This window comes from Bubalus bubalis, chromosome 4, assembly GCF_019923935.1.
Source record: "Bubalus bubalis isolate 160015118507 breed Murrah chromosome 4, NDDB_SH_1, whole genome shotgun sequence".
Taxonomy (NCBI): domain Eukaryota; kingdom Metazoa; phylum Chordata; class Mammalia; order Artiodactyla; family Bovidae; genus Bubalus; species Bubalus bubalis.
In genome coordinates, this window is record NC_059160.1 from 144096654 (window position 1) to 144114170 (window position 17517).

Consider the following 17517-nt stretch of genomic DNA (forward strand, 5'->3'; position numbering starts at 1 on the left):
TTACCACTCTTCTTCTTTATGGTAACTTTTTAATAACTTTTTATTTCCTGTTTAAGAATATTTTGTCTATTTTTTGCAAATTCCAAGGTCATCAAGTTGTTCTCTTTTGTTTTCTTCTTTAAAAGCTACTTTTTAAAACCATTCACATTAAGCTGTATGAAGATATGAAATTAACTTTTGCATATTGTGTGAGAGATAGGAGTCAAGATTCATGCTTCTTCATCTGGGTATCTACTTGACCAGCACCATTACTGAAATGACTGTACTTTCCCCACTACAGCATCAACTTTGTCACAAATCAGGTGATTGATTAGTTCTGAATCTGTTTATAGACTGTTTTCATTGGCCTTTTTTTCTATCTTTGTATCTAAACCCGCATCATAATTAGGCTTTACCGCTACTCTTGCTGACTGGTAATATAAGTCCTTCAGTAATTTTTTTTTAGTATTTATTTAGGCTATTTTTTTGTTGTTCTTTCATGACTTTTTTTCTTTTTTCGGGACCAGGCATGCTTGGCCTGTCAGATCTTAATTCCCAGACCAGAAATCCAACCCAGCCTTGGCAGTGAGAGTTCAGAGTTCTAGTCACTGGACCACCAGGGCATACCCAAATTTTAGAATCCAGTTGTAAATTTCCATGAAAAGCCATGCTGAAATTTTTATTGTGTTTTTGTTGAATCTATATATCAATTTGGAGAGACTGACCTTTTTTACAATATTGAATCTTCCAGTTCATGACCATAATATATTTATGTCTTACTTTATTTCAATATGTTATAGTTTTCAATAGAGACCTATTTAATTTGTTTTATTTTTAACCATTTGATACCAGACTTTTGATACTTTACATGCTTATCAATGATTGAAGCCCATTTACCTTGATAACCAAGAATATTTTTAAGCAAATATATTTCATATGTTTGTTTGTTCCTCACATCAGAATTATTTTACTTATTATTGAGGGTTGGAGTGAGAGAGAGAAAATACATTTATAGTTTTTAAATCTTAATATTGTTATTAATGCTTATATGAAATAAATATGCATTTTAAAAACAGAATTATTTTTTCTTATAAAATATACTTAGCCCCCAAAGGTATATGCCAGTTCTTAAGATGTTAACTAATAATGTCTGGGAGAAATAAAAGCAATTTTGATTTACTCTGTTTGATCAGAAATTGTGTTTTTGCCTCACAATGATTTATTTTAATTGTACAACAAGGTGACTAAATAGTCTTCCCAGTGATATCTTTGGACAAGAGTTAGTGTTATTCTTCTACCTAATTTTGTTCAGTTCTCCATATTAAGAAATATAGATAATTAAAACCACTAACTTAGTAACTCATAGTCATCTAGGAATTTGCCCTTGGCTAGATATTCCTTATATGTATTTGTGATTTAGCATATTGACACATAAGCATTATTCTATTTATTGAATAGTGAAAGACGTTTACAAGTAGCGAGGGTGCTTTTCAGTATCAGACCTTTATTGTTCAGTTGCTAAGTTGTGTCTGAAGCTGTGTGACTCCATGGACTGCAGCATGCCAGGCTTCTCCGTCCTTCACTGTCTTCTGGAGTTCCTCGAATTCATGTCTGTTGAATTGGTGATGTTATCTCAACCTTTGTTGCCCTCTTCTCGTCCTATCCTGTTTTTCCAAGTATCAGAGTCTTTTCCAATGAGTCTGCTATTCCCATCAGGTTGCCAAAGTACTGGATCTTCAGCTTCAGCATCAGTCCTTCCAGTGAATATTCAGGGTTGATGTCCTTTAGGATTGACTGGTTTGATCTTGCTGTCCAAGGGACTCTCAAGAGTCTTCTCCAGCACCACAATTTGAAAGCATTAATTCTTCTGCACTCAGCCTTCTTTATGGTCCAGCTCTCATATCCGCATGTGACTACTGGAAAAATCATAGCTTTGACTATACGGACCTTTGTTGGCAAAGTAATGTCTCTGCTTTTTAATATGCTGTCTCGGTTGGTCATAACTTTTCTTCCAAGAAGCAAGCAACTTTTAATTTCATGGCTGCAGTTACCATCCACAGTGATTTTGGGAGCCCAAGAAAAGAAAATCTGTCACTATTTGCCAAATCCGTCTATTTGCCATGAAGTGATGGGACTGTATGCTGTGATCTTCATTTTTTGAATGTTGAGTTTTAAGCCCGCTTTTTCACTCTCCTCTTTCACTTTCATCAAGAGGCTCTTTAGTTCTTTGCTTTCTGCCATAAGGATGGTGTCATCTGCGTATCTGAGGTTATTGGTATTTCTCCCGGCAATCCTGATTCCTGCTTGTGCTTCATTCAGCCAGCCTTTTGCATGATGTACTCTGCATAGAGGTTAAATAAGCAGGGTGACAATATACAGTCTTGACGTACTCCTTTCCCAACTTTGTACCAGTCCATAGTTCCATGTCTGATTCTAACCATTGCTTCTTGACCCACATACAGGTTTCTCAGAAGATAGGTAAGGTGGTCTTGTATTACCATCTTTTAAGAATTTTACATAGTTTGTTGTGATTCACAGTCAAAGGCTTTAGTGTAGTCAATGAAGCAGAGATAGATGTTTTTCTGGAATTCATTTGCTTTCTCTTTGATCCAGTGGATGCTGGCAATTAAACCTCTGGTTCTCTGCCTTTTGTATATCCAGCTTGAACATCTGGAAGTTCTCAGTTCACGTACTGCTGAAGCCTCACTTGAAGGATTTTGTGCATTACCTTCCTAGCATGTGAAACAAGCACATTTGTATAGTAGTTTGAACATTCTTTGGCATTGCCTTTCTTTGGGATTGGAATGAAAACTGACCTTTTAATTACATGAATTGAATAATTGAATGACTAAGCACTTTGTGAATTGGTTGCCAAGGTGAAATAGTCTCAATATTTATTCCAGTTTGTGTGTGTGTGTGTGTGTGTGTGTGTGTGTGTGTGTGTGCATGGTTTTTTTTTTTTTTTTTTTTTCGCCATTCCAGGCAGCTTGTGGGATCTTAGTTCCCAGACCAGGGATTGAACCCTGGCTACCATGGTGAAAGCTCTATGTTTTAACCACTGGACTGCCAGGAAATTCCCTACTCCAGTTAATATTGATTTCCCCCCCAAATATTAAAGGGTTATTCTATGCTTGGTTAAATTAATAGCTACTAGATAACACCATAAATGTGCTATTTGTTACCATGCTACCTTCCTAGCTAATAGAAAGTGCACCTGGAAAAATAGCAATACCTATAGGTTGTACTTGAAAGGCTGAAAGTTAATAGTATTATATGGTACAAATGGAACAAGTAACTGTTCACTATCCAGTGGATAGTGTGCTAACAGTCTGCTTCTGGAGATGTCTCTTCGGAATTGGTTGACATACTTGTTTGATTTTATTTTATCCATGTTAGTGGGAGTGGAGTGGGACAGGCCTCTCCTGGCCACTGCTTTTCTTACTGTTTTCAAACAGCCGGATTTCATTTTGGCATGTGTTATATATGGCATATGGAACAAATTTTTGCTACCAAGTTTTGCAATTGAGGGCAGATGTTATATGTCCTTAAATATGCCTTTAAGGAGTCTCTCTGGATCACTGCTGAGTCTTCAGTAGCATACCTCACCACAGAGCTGACCATAGGAAAGAGCCTTTGGTGTCTAGGAACCTTACATGTTTAGAACACATAAACTGAATCACTCTGCTGTACACCAGAAACTAACACTACATTGTATATCAAGTATACTTCAATAAAAAAAAATGAAGCATGTCAACAAAACCATGCTGATTTTGACTGATTCTGATCAGTGTATGCTAATTTGTAGAATCTTGTCAATATGGTTCAAATCTTACTTGCCATTTTGTGTAGACCATCTTATCCAGAAAAAAAATGTGAAACTGACTTAACACCTTCATCTAATATCCATATTATCCAAGTTATACTATCACTTACTAGTGAGCATTGTAGTTTGGTACATTTATATTGCTATAGAGCTTGTGTCCCCAGCTCTTTCTGGTTAGCTTCTTGACTTTTATTTTTTTTTAATTATTCCAGATTAGTGTTTCAAGAGTTGACTGTTTCAAAGCTTCAAAAGTCATTCTCTTTATAAAGTAGGCTGTCATTGTGATACTATAATGGATGTGGCACAAGTAAAACCAGGAATCACATATTTTTGCATTGTGTGTGTGTGTGCTAAGTCGCTTCAGTCATGTCCAACTCTTCACGACCCCATGAATTGTAGCCTGCCAGGTTCCTTTGTCCATGGATTCTCCAGGCAAGAATACTGGAGTGGATTGGTTTTCACTCCTCCATGGAATCTTCCTGATGCAGGGATTGAACTATCATCTCTTCTATCTCCTGTATTGGCAGATGGGTTCTTTACCACTAAGTGACCCCTGGTAATCAAATATTTTTGCATTAATTTCATATTAAAATAAAACACAACTAACAAATGATTCAGATTAATCTAAGCAATTCAAATCATTACCTTGATAATGAGACTAGGTGCTCAAGTCATGATTATCCAGAAATTCTATGGTAATTAGCATCAGCTCATGTCTGCAATGAGTAAGCAACAAGAGAAATCTTGTTCTTTTCTGATTTATTTATGTCCCATTAATACTGACTGTGAGAGTTGGACTGAAGAAAGCTGAGCACTAAAGAATTGATGCTTTTGAACTGTGGTGTTGGAGAAGACTCTTGAGAGTCCCTTGGACTGCAAGGAGATCCAACCAGTCCATCCTAAAGGAGATCAGTCCTGGGTGTTCATTGGAAGGACTGATGCTGAAGCTGAAACTCCAAAACTTTGGCCACCTCATGCGAAGAGTTGACTCATTGGAAAAGACCCTGATGCTGGGAGGGATTGGGGGCAGGAGGAGAAGGGGACAACAGAGGATGAGATGGTTGGATGGCATCACCGACTTGATGGACATGAGTTTGAGTAAATTCTGGGAGTTGGTGATGGACAGGGAGGCCTGGTGTGCTGTGATTCATGGAGTCGCAAAGAGTCGGACACGACTGAGCAACTGAACTGAACACTGATTGAACCCAGATCTCCCACATTGCTGACAGTTTCATTACCATCTGAGCCATCAGGGAAGCCCAAGAATACTGGAGTAAGTAGCCCATCCCTTCTCGAGGGGATCTTTCTGATCCAGAAATTGAACTGGGATCTCCTGCATTGCAGGAGGATTCTTTACCAGCTTAGCTACCAGAGAAGCTTTAAAAAGAAGGGGATCATGAGAATGCAATGATTAGAGGTGAGATGTTTACTTCTAAAGCCAAAGCCCAGGCTAGGGAAGGTGCCAGCACATAATAGGTGCTCAACAAATGTTTGTTGAACAAATGACTCAATGAATGAATGAAATATCATAAGAAAATGTAAGATTCAGCCTATGTCACATACTAGTGTATCTTTAAAAAAAAGTGCACTGTAAACCATCATATTCCATATATCCTTAATATATCATCTTAGCAACTAGGACTCCAAAAATTTTGGGGTTTATCCTATATACGTCATTTTCAAGTACCAAAGATATTAGGATCATGACATACCTATAATAGAAATTTAAGAAGAAGACTTGAGAAAAATGTTTTTAGGAAGGTAAGCAGTGCTTTAAAAATATGTTAAAAAGAAGCAGTTGCTGGTGTTGTTTAAAATTACAGCCATGTCCATTTGCAGTTTGAGTTATACCAAGATGCGAAGTTTAGACAACTCAAAATTCTAAAGGAAAAAAGACCATGAAAGCTCAAAATTACATTTTTCTACTTGTAAATGGAATTTCGGAAAACAATTCTAGAAGGATACATACCTACCAAACCAAACATTGGAACCGTTTACCTCTGAGGACTGGATTTTTTGGATGTAGGAGGGATGTATTAAAAAATATGTGACTTTAAATTTTTGACTAAATTTTTTAAAAATGGTTTGAGTTTCTACATAAAGAACTTACGTTTTATTTAAAAAGTAATAAAACATACTAAATCAAAGTGATGTAATTTGCATTTAGAAAGTTTAGAAGAGGCAGTGCAGTGGTTAGAACTAATGCTTTCACTGCGAAGGGCACAGTTTCAATCCCTGGTTCCAGGAACTAAGATCCTGCAGGCCATGCAGCAAAAAAGAGAGAAAAAAGAAACAAATATGAAAATATAAACTTTAATTCTATTATCTAGAGGCAACCGCTATGCTGCTGCTGCTGCTAAGTCGCTTCAGTCATGTCGGACTCTGTGTGACCCCACAGACGGCAGCCCACCAGGCTCCCCCGTCCCTGGGATTCTCCAGGCAAGAGTACTGGAGTGGGGTGCCATTGCCTTCTCCGCTATGAGCATATAGTATTTTTTCTACATTTGAAAAATACCATTGTTTTAAATTATTTTTCTTTTTGTTTCACTGGAAAGGAAAGATGATGCTCAGTTTGAAATGTTAAAGGTATACAAATTGCTTTGTTACAATAAAGCTAAATGTGTGCACACACACATCATTAAAGTTGATTGGGGCAAAATTTTTTCTCCTTTTTATTTTTACTTGGTATATCATCAGCATTTCCCTTGTAAGTAAAAATCTGTAAAGATTTTAAAAATATGTATATAATCTTCCTTTGGGATAATGAACATAACCCACTAAATCATTTTTCATAACTGGATGAATTATTTTATATTTAGTGAACTTTTTTATCTGTATAAATCTTGGTTCCCATTTCAAATTGTGTTCTTGACACTGGAATCTACTAGTCCTTTATGTCAAGCTAGAAGTATTAGCGTAACTGAAATTTGGGTATTTTGCTAATAATTTATGATTTATTGTTGCCTAAATAGGGAAGCCTATTAGGGCTTCCCTGGAGGCTCAGGTGGTAAAGAATCTGCTTGCAATGTGGGAGACCCGGGTTCAGTCCCCGAGTTGGGAAGATTCCCTGGAGAAGGAAACGGCATCCTACTCCAATATTCTTGCCTGATGAATCCCAAGGACAGAGGAGCCTGGCAAGCTAAAGTACATGGGGTGACAAAGAGTCTGACACAGCTGAGTGACTAACACACACACACAACAGTTTCTTAAACCTTTATCACCTTTGGAAACCTGAAATTTGTAGTACAGGTTTTTGTTTGTTTGTTTGTTTTTGGAAAATCAAGTGCATTTCCTTCTCAAAAAATGAGAAACTAAAGTTTCTGTTACATTCTTTTTGGTAAACATATCTAAACGCCCTCTCATAGATGGAGCTTGAGCCAGCATTTCAGCATACCTCCTAACTAATGACTGGATACTAGCCAGATCAGATTAGGTACTTGGTGTATTTTTAGCTACTATGAAAAAAACAGAATTTTTAAATTTATTATTATATTAGTGCTTTAGTCCTGCTAAACTTTCCACATGTTTTTGGTTGCTAGACAAGAATTCCTAAGATTAATTTGATCCTAATTTCAATGATCCCAACACTAGTCTTTCATATAATGTTTCAAAAATGATAAAGTTAGAACTACAGCAGAGATTTTTAATCTGGATGGACTTCAGTGCTCTGTAATGCCATCCCCTCAAAATTATATGCTTTCTATGCATTTTTCTGGAAAGATGATCTTTAATTTTCATTAGATTTCACAGAAATGTTTTCTACCCTCCAAAATAAAAACAAGTAAGAGAATCACACTAATCTTTTAAGGCTTGACAGGAATGAAATTGACAACTGTTACTATGATTAAATTATACGAAGAGTTCTGATGTTCTCCATTGTGAGAATGGATTTAACATTGTGATAGTCAGACCCGTGAAGCAGGGATGTCCTGAGGAGCAGCGCTGAGGTCTACAAAGAGTCTGGAAGAGTCCCTGCTACATATGGATGCTTAAACGTGGTGGTTATTGTTTTATCCTTGTGGAGATTTGCCTATCCATTTCATTACTTTCACCCATTTCCCTCTTGCTATTTGACTCGGTTTTTTAGAGGAAAGTAGCTAAAGTCTGCGGAGAAGGCAAGGGCACCCCACTCAGTACTCTTGCCTGGAATATCCCATGGATGGAGGAGCCTGGTGGGCTGTAGTCCATGGGGTCGCTAGGAGTCGGACACGACTGAGTGATTTCATTTTCACTTTTCCCTTTCATGCTTTGGAGAAGGAAATGGCAGCCCACTCCAGTGTTCTTGCCTGGAGAATCCCAGGGACGGGGGAGCCTGGTGGGCTGCCGTCTATGGGGTCGCACAGAGTCGGACACGACTGACGCGACTTAGATGCAGCAGCAGCAGCTAATGTCTGCAGAAGTAGCCAGCTCATGCCATTTCACAGTATCTGCAAATGCATTTTTCTTGCTAGAGGTTTAAGATGCATTATGAATGAATTGATTTCACCATTCCCATGTGATACGGAATTATAGTTGTGGTTTCCGGCCAGACAATGATGCCACAGTTATTTTCTTGTCCTTGTATAATGAAAGGGTTTTGGTGTTTTTGCTATATTCTAGACATTCACACTACACAGCTTATTTTCCTATCATATTTCATATGGAACACCATTTTGTGGTGAGTTTTCTGTTAAAGTGCAAAAGTAGGATCAAGGCAGGAGGAAGTAGGAGGTTAAGACAGTGGAAGCCCACAGTTGATTCAAGTCATGGACTTTTTCTTTGGACTATAGTTGCTTTACAGTGCTATGTCAATTGAATAGAGTTCCTGTGACACCCAGTAGGTTCTCATTACTTATCTGTTTTATACATAGGAGTGCATATATTTCAGTCTGCATCTCTCAATTCACCGTCCCTGCCCCGACTCCTTTCGCCCACTTGGTGTCTACATGTTTTTCTCTATGTCTGTGTCTTTATTTCTGTTCTGCAAATAAGGTCTTCTATACCATTTTTCTAGCTTCCACATATATATGTGAATATGTATTTGTTTTTCTCTTTCTGACTTACTACATTCTGTGTGACACTCTCTAGGTCCACCTACATGACACCATTTTGTTCCTTTTTATAGCTGAGTAATATTCTCTTATGCATATGTACCACATCTTCTTTACCCCTTCCTCTATTGATGGATAGTTAGGTTGCTTCCATGCAAGCCATGGACTTTTACCCACTCCAGTACTCTTGCCTGGAAAATCCCATGGGCAGAGGAGCCTGGTAGGCTGCAGTCCATTGGGTTGTGAAGAGTCGGACACGACTGAGCGACTTCACTTTCCCTTTTCACTTTCATGCATTGGAGAAGGAAATGGCAACCCACTCCAGTGTTCTTGCCTGGAGAATCCCAGGGACGGGGAAGCCTGGTGGGCTTCAGTCTAAGATGTCGCACAGAGTCGGACATGACTGAAGCAACTTAGCAGCAGCAGCATCCAGTTTAGGTTTAGAGAGAAAAGTATATGTGTGTTTGTGTGTGTGTGTTTTAGTTTCCTCCATTCTTGACAGAGTAAGTAACTTGTTTAGGAGTTGATACAGAATTGCAGGGAGGTTTGTCTACTAGGCAACATAAAATTAAATTATATTCTTTATTCACCTAATTTCATTTTCTAGGGACATTTCTGGTGTTTTATATATATATATTTAAATACATATTATATTTATTTAATATTTTGTATTTTTTATCTATTTTTGGCCACATGACTTTCAAGATCTTAATTTCCTCACCAGAGATTGAACCATGCCCTCGGCCATGGAACTTTGGTATCCTAACCACTGGACCACCAAGGAATTCCCGGTCTTGTGTATATTTACAAGGTTGTGCAACCATTACCACAATCTGTTTCTTGAATGTGTTCATCGCCCCAAAAAAGAAACCCAGTGTAATTAAGCAGTGACTCCTCATTTTTCCCTCTGTCATCTCCTGGTAACCACTAATCTGCTTTTTGTCTTTATGAATTTGTCTATTCTGGGTATTTCATATAACTAGAATCATACAATATTTGGTCTTTTATATCTGGCTTCTTTCACTTTAGCCTAATGTTTTCAAGTTTTGTCCTTGTCATTGCATTTATCAGTACTTTCATGACTGGATATTTTTTCATTGCATGAATAAGCCACATTTTGTATAAACATTCATCAGTTGATGGACTTCTGGGCTGTTTCTACTTTTTAGCTATTATGAATAATGCATTTACAAGCAAATGTGTACAGGTTTTTGTGTGAAAATATTTTTTCACACAAAAATATGTGTGGAAAGGCTAGGGAAATTTCTGAGTTGAAGAGGCTAGGGATCTCTTTGGAGCTGTGTATATTCTGAGGAGTGTAACTGCTGGGTCCTATGGCAACTTTTTGTTGCCAAACTGTTTTTCAAAGCAGCCACATCATTGTAGATTCAACCAGCAATGTATGAGGGTTCTAATTTTGCCACATCCTCATCAAAGCTTATTATCTGACTTTTTTTGTTATTGCCTTCCTAGTGGGTGTGAAGTGATACTCCAGGATGGTTTCAGTTTGCATTTCTCTTGTTAATGATGTCAAGCATCCTTTCATGTGTTTATTGACCACTTGTGTATCTTTGTAGAAGTGTCTATTTCAAGTCTGTCCATTTGGACTCCTACAACAAACTACTGCAGCCTGGGTGGCTTATAAACAACAGACATTCATTGCTCATAGCTCTGGTGAAGGCCCACTTCCTGGTTTATAACTGGTGCCTTCTCTCCATGTCCTCACATGGTGGAAGAGGCTAGGGAACTCTCTGGAGCTTCTTTTAGAATGTGCTGCTGCTGCTGCTAAGTCGCAGCAGCCGTGTCGGACACTGTGCAACCCCCAAAATGGCAGCCCAACAGGCTCCTCTGTCCCTGGAATTCTCCAGGCAAGAACACTGGAGTGGGTTGCCATTTCCTTCTCCAATGCATGAAAGTGAAAAGTGAAAGTGAAGTCGCTCAGTCATGTCCGACTCTTAGCGACCCCGTGGACTGCAGCCTACCAGGCTCCTCCGTCCATGGGATTTTCCAGGCAAGAGTACTGGAGTGGGTTGCCATTGCCTTCTCCATTAGAATGCGGTGCTGCTGCTGCTGCTAAATCGCTTCAGTTGTGTCCGACTCTGTGAGACCCCAGAGACGGAAACCCACCAGGCTCCCCCGTCCTTGGGATTCTCCAGGCAAGAACACTGGAGTGGGTTGCCATTTCCTTCTCCAATGAATGAAAGGGAAAAGTGAAAGGGAAGCCGCTCAGTCGTGTCCAACTCCCAGTGACCCCATAATCTCATTCAATTCAACTGGTATAACTTAAGAATCTTCCAAAGGCCCAACTTTCACATTCATTATATTAGGCATTAGGATTAAAACAAATTAATTTGGGGGGGCACAAAAATTGTGTGGTGCTTGTCATTTGATATGCATCAAGCAAATGTTGGTCTAATTGAATGATACTAGTCATGGCTGTGAAACTGGTGTGTGGTAAACGTTGACATCCAAAGGGGTTCATAAGAACTATTATGTATTGAATACATACTAAGTGCCTGGAACTGTATTAAGAACTGAAATGCTCATTGTCTCACTTCATCTTTACAATAGTCCTATGAAATGTACATTCATCCACCAATGTATAAAATAAGACAATGAGGCTTAGATAGGCCAAGTAACTTGTCTAAGACTACACAGTTGATCTTGGATTAGAGCCCTTGGCTTATATGCTAAGGGCTCATTTTAACCACCATGTCCTTGAGCAAGGGCATCAATCAAAATGTGAAGAACCTGGAGGGTTCAGAGAAGCGGGACCAAAATGTGGACTGGTTGAAGGTAGCCATGCTAAGTTTATTGCTGCTATCTTAGGCCTGTGAAACTTCGAAAGAGATGTTGTATAAGAATCTTATAGGATCATTTTAACAAGGAGCTACTGTATAGCACAGGGAATTATATTCAATATCTTGTAATAGCCTATAATGGAAAAGAAAAAATACATATAAAAAACTGAATCACTTTGATATGTACCAGAAACTAGCACAACATTGTAAGTCGACTATACTTCAATAAAAATTTTAAGAAAAGAATTTTATAAGCTCATTTTACAAAAATATAATTTTTTGACAGGAATCAAATATTTAAACTCTTTGAGTTTGCCAATCCCACTGCTTCTGTATTTTAATTTCAAGGTTACACTCTTTTTAACCATCTTTCTAGCTCTTTTTTTTTTTTTTTTCATTTTTAGTTTCTCCTTAAGAAACTTTTACCCTCCCTGGACCTCATTCCTTTCTAAATTCTGGTCTGGTAATTAATTCTACACTATCATGGTAATTTTTCACTCTTCTATGCCTCCGTGCAAATATTTTTATATTTTGTGTATTTTTCCTTTGTCTTAAGCAGTTGTTCCAAATTACCACTTCTGTTACAACTGGAAGTGACAGTTTCACATTCTCTTCCCCACCCCCCAACACCCCAGCACAGAATTTTAGTGTCCTGAGCAGGGATTGATCCCAGGCCACGGAGTGATAATGCGCCAAATCCCAACCACTTGCCTGTAGGGGACTCCCTCATTTTCTTTTAAACTAATAAATGTAAGATTAGGTTATATTCCATGGTGAAATTAGCATGCCCTAATTCTATCAGAAATCTTGTTAGTATTAGACTTATCTGGGAGAGGGTCCAATGTCCTGAAATACTGTTTGCTTGAATACCTCCATTTTTATATTAGATGAGTTTTTACTGCTCAATACCTTGTTTATTTGTACTTGTTTTCTTAATTAATGACAGACATTGTTCTCTGTTGCTGCAGTGGAACACCTGGAAGTCAGCTGCCATACCACAAGCTTTTTCATAGCCATTATAGCATTTAACCCTAATGTCAGCTTTGTCCCTCATGGGAACAAAGTCTACAGGAGGCTAACTTGCTCAAGGTCACACAGTTAATAAGCATCACTGGGATCTGGATCCCACCAGAGGATGAGATGGTTAGATAGCATCACCAATTCAATGAACATGCATTTGAGCAAACTCTGGGAAATAGTGAAGGACAGGGGAGTCTGGTGTGCTGCAGTCCATGGGGTCACCAAGATTTGGCCACAACTGAGCAACCAAACAGCAACAACAAGAACATACTGATCTTGTATAATATCATATTTTAACAATATGTGTAAATATATTTTATAAATATTTTATTATTATATTTTATTATATTATATAAAATAAATTATATTTTATGTGTAATATAACATCTTAAGGTGAACAGGGGGCCTGGAGGAAAGAATATTTTCTTTCATCACATGCATAGCTACGATTAGGGAATTTTTAGGTATACTGGTCATCCCCCCCACCAAGTCACTAAGGCTTCATTATGATTATTAGCAAAAGCAGCCCTATAAAAATATGGGTATATATTTCATCAAGTTAGAAACAATCACAGTATCGGTGAATGCAGTTTGATTTACTCTCAAGTGATGTGCATGAAAGAATTGTTGCTATGAGCAAGGAAAATATCAATTAATAGCTCTTAAATATCTAGTAAAAACATCAAGGACCATTTATTTTAAACAACAAGAGCTACTGTTCATTTTGAATAAGTATTTTGAAATCAGGTAAATCAAACAGATTTGGGAGGAAATTGCATTTTCTCAACTGGTCGTTAAGAGTATCTATGGAAATGCCATTATAATCAGTTAGGTTAAAACAGTCCTGATAATCCTAGGCAAGTTTTTCATTTAAACTTGCACAGTTAACACAGGTAGAAGTTTGTGCTCCATACCTGTTATCTAAGGTGCACTGTAGTGAAAAATAACCTTTTTGTTTTCCTGTTATGACAAATATGTCTCCTTCTGATCCCACAAGGTATTCCTAAAGGGCTTTACATTGCAAAAGCCCAAAAGGAGCCCTTCAGACAGTGAAATGGTACTCGCAAGTTAGAAGAAATGTCTCTGTTAAGAATATCGAGAATCATTTATTTTAAACAAGAACTGATGTGCCCAGTATTTGGCTATCAAGGAAGTCAAACAAACTTCAGAAAAAGACTAATTTTAGGCATTCTATAATTGTAGATATTATGGGCTCCATGGCAAGTTTTCTGTGTTTTCTCTCTACCTGAGTTAAGTTCAATGCAAAAGTTATTCATTGAGTCAGAGATTCCATAGGTGTTAAGCAGTGCCTCTAATATAGTTGGTGTTCTCTGTTCTATTTCTGGAATGAACAAAGGAAGGACTTCCCTTTCTCCAACCATCAGAAGCATCTGTCTAGTACAGTCAGTTACCCAGATGAAAGACTGACATTTTTAGGCAGACAAATCTTTCTTCTCCAAATATTGTATGGAACTCTAGTCAATTAGCTAAAAAACTAAAGACATTAACCTTTCTGGAGTAACTGGCCTCATCTCAACAAAAACCTACATACACTGATTTTCAAAATACTGCTTTTCTTTGATTAGGAGACTTAGTTATATGTGGGAATTTTAAACAGATAAAATACAAGAGTTTCAGATCTGGGATAAACCAGTCATTTCTCCTTGTGCATGCTCAGTCACTCAGTTGTGTCCACCTCTTTGTAACCCCTTGAACTGCAGCCCATCAGGGTCCTCTGTCCACAGAATTTTCCAGGCAAATATGGGAGTGGGTTGCTGTTTCCTCCTCCAGGGATCTTCCCCACCTAGGGCTTTGAACCCATGTCTCCTGAATTGACAGGGGCATTCTTTATCACTGAGCCACCTGGGAAGCCCTTAGTTATCTTGAAAAGGTAGCTGATATTTGTGATGAGCAACTTAACAGGAGTATCATTGTTAGGTTTTGAAGGGACCAATAATGGAAAGTTAAAGGTTAAAATAGAAACATTTCAAACCTGAATGGTATAGAATTAAAGGTTGATTACATCTCTTCATATGCATGCTTAATGCCCAGCCGAAGATGAAGAAGCTCTAGACAGTCAGCAAAACCAAGACTAGGGGCCTCAGACCAGAAACTCCTTACTGCAAAATTTAGACTTAAATTGAAGAACATAGGGAAAACCACTAGGCCATTCAGATATGACCTAAGTCAAATCCCTTACGATATACAGTAGAAGTGACAGATAGATTCAAGGGATTTAGATCTGATAAACAGAGTGCCTAAAGAACTGTGGACGGAGGTTCGTAACATTGTACAGGAGAGTCGGACACGATCGAGTGACTGAACAATAACAACAATGCCCGAGTATTAGTGCATCTATTTACATACATTTCTCCCCATAGTGTGACTGTCAATAGCCACAGTGCTCCCAGTGTCCTTGAACATGTTGTTACCTTCATCTGGGGCACACACCTTTCTTCTCTCCTTCTGTGTTTAACCAACTTCTTACCTATCCTTTGGTCTCAGTGGAAATAAATGTCACTTCCTCTGGGGAGACTTCTCTAGTCTTGAATAGCTTTCTGGGCTCATCTCCATTCTATACTACTTTATCATTATCTATTTATGTCTCTCCTGAGATGGTACATTCTGAGGGACTGGAGGGCAAGCCCAGAACATGTGTACATATTGAGAGTGCCCAACAGTTGTTTATAAAACAACACTATTCTTTTAAGGATTTTTGGTTATTAAATTGGGAAATTTCATTGTAAAAACATGAATTAACAAATGAGGTTGATTTTCCTAAATTTAGGAGACACCTAGGTCTGACTTTTTAAAAAACAAGTTGTATGTGCGTAAATGCTTTGAGCCTCTCAGTGAAACAAAATATTTTTAAGATTTTGCTGTTAGATCAAAAACTGAGGATACAATGTTCTCTAGAGTCAACTTTCAGCTTTCTTGCATGATGTAGAGAAGGACCCCAAAGGTACAGAACTTCCTTTAAAAACAAAGAAACAAAGAAAGATTTCCAGAGTGTTGAGTTCAGTTCAGGGCAGCTTCCCTGTTCTGTTAATTAAACTCTGGGACATTGAAACACAGGCTAGGAGGGATGAGTGGATGGAAAGCATTACTCTATTCATATACCGCCTAGCCTACAGATACACTGCATAAAAACAAATAAATAATATGAAGTATAAAATATAGGACAGACTAGCAATAATAAGAAGGAAACTTCAACATATCATTCACAAAGGGGCAAATTTTTTTTTCTAAATCACAGCATCCTTTGTGATTTGATTTTGACAAAAAAAGAACATAGATGATGTTATTGGATTTCTCTGTTCCAATTATGGATCTAGACTGTAATAGAGGGAGTATGATTGTCAGTTTTAAGTTAGCATGAAGAACTGTCGAGAAGAAATTGGGGCGAGGTGATATTTCAGCCCCATTTAGTCTTGGGCATTATGGTTCACCTCATTGTCAACTGCCCTTGCTTGGCAACTGCAGAAGATCACTTTTTGTTCACTTGTTCCTTGCTTGCTTGCTTGCTTGCTGCGTCGCTTCAGTCGTGTCCGACCCTGTGCGACCCCATGGACTGCAGCCTACCAGGCTTCTCCATCCATGGGATTCTTCAGGCAAGAACACTGGAGTGGGCTGCCATTTCCTTCTCCAATGCATCAACGTGGACAGTGAAAGTGAAGTCGCTCAGTCATGTCTGACTCCTAGCGACCCCATGGACTGCAGCCTACCCGGCTCCTCCATCCATGGGATTTTCTGGGCAACAGTACTGGAGTGGGGTGCCATTGCCTTCTCCACTTGTTCCTTAGTTCTAGCTATTGAAGAGCAGTTATTTTTACCAGCACTAAGCAGGACTGCTAGAGAGAATGGGGTTGGATACTAGGCAGACCTGGCCCCTTAGAGAAGAAAAAGGCTACTGTAGATAAGCCTCAGAGAAGGAACTGGGGGAGGAAAGCACAGGGAAAGACTGTGCCCATAATCCAGGAAGATCTCAATAATCCAGGAAGATCTCCAGTGTTAGCAGTTCAGGTTCTTGTATTGCACATGAAATAAAATCAACCTGATTTTAAGATCTCCATTAGAATTGTTAAAGTATGAGCTGCTCTTTTTTTATTCTTGTTGATTGAAAATCTACAAAAGATGGTACTTGGAATATCTTACCAAGGTTTCGCTGCAAAAGCCATGAGTCTCCAACAGTACATAAGAAAAGAAATATAAAATGATTTCGTGGGAGACGAGACAATACCTTATATTAGAAGGATTTTGTGCTGCAGAGGTGTCAATATTGAGGCATAGTGAATAACTCTTGAGATTAATTTAGAAGACTCCTCCTAGTCAGTATTTGTACGTCTAGTTTCTTGTGGGTGCAGAATTGCTTATGTTTAGAAATAGAAGTAGGATTTTGAAATTATTCATAGATTTACCTCTGAGGGCAAAAAATACATTTTTAAAAAGTACACCTAATGTAATGTTAATTTAAAATACTAATTAAAATTTTTTTAAATTATTTATTTGTTTGGCTGCGCTGGGTCTTCATTGCTGCGTGGGCTTTTTTCTACTTGCGTGCACAGGCTTCCATTGAAGTGGCTGCTCCTGTTGTGGAGCAGGAACTTTAAGGCACAGGGGCTTCAGTACTTACAGCTCCCGGGCTCTGGAACACAAGGTCAGTAGCTGTGGCACATGGGCTTAGTTGCTCCATGGCATGTGGGATCCTCCCGGACTAGGGATTAAACCCATGTCTCCTGCATTGGTAGGAGGATTCTTTACCACTGAGCCCACCAGGGAAGCCCCTAAAATACTAACCTTCTTGAGCTGCTGTTCTAGGCTAGAAATGATGCATGTGAGTGTTTTTTTTTTTAATATAATTTAT

At 38.4% G+C, this 17517-nt stretch overlaps 1 protein-coding gene and 1 non-coding gene across 4 annotated transcripts in view; both read left to right on the forward strand.

The window, feature by feature from the left end:
- Positions 1 to 17517, forward strand: part of TET1 (tet methylcytosine dioxygenase 1) — a 137911-nt gene that overhangs the window by 21773 nt on the left and 98621 nt on the right. The window lies entirely within an intron of this gene.
- On the forward strand, positions 15656 to 15789 carry LOC112584807. The gene has a single exon (XR_003109205.1). It is a non-coding gene; the product is annotated as a small nucleolar RNA SNORA36 family (small nucleolar RNA).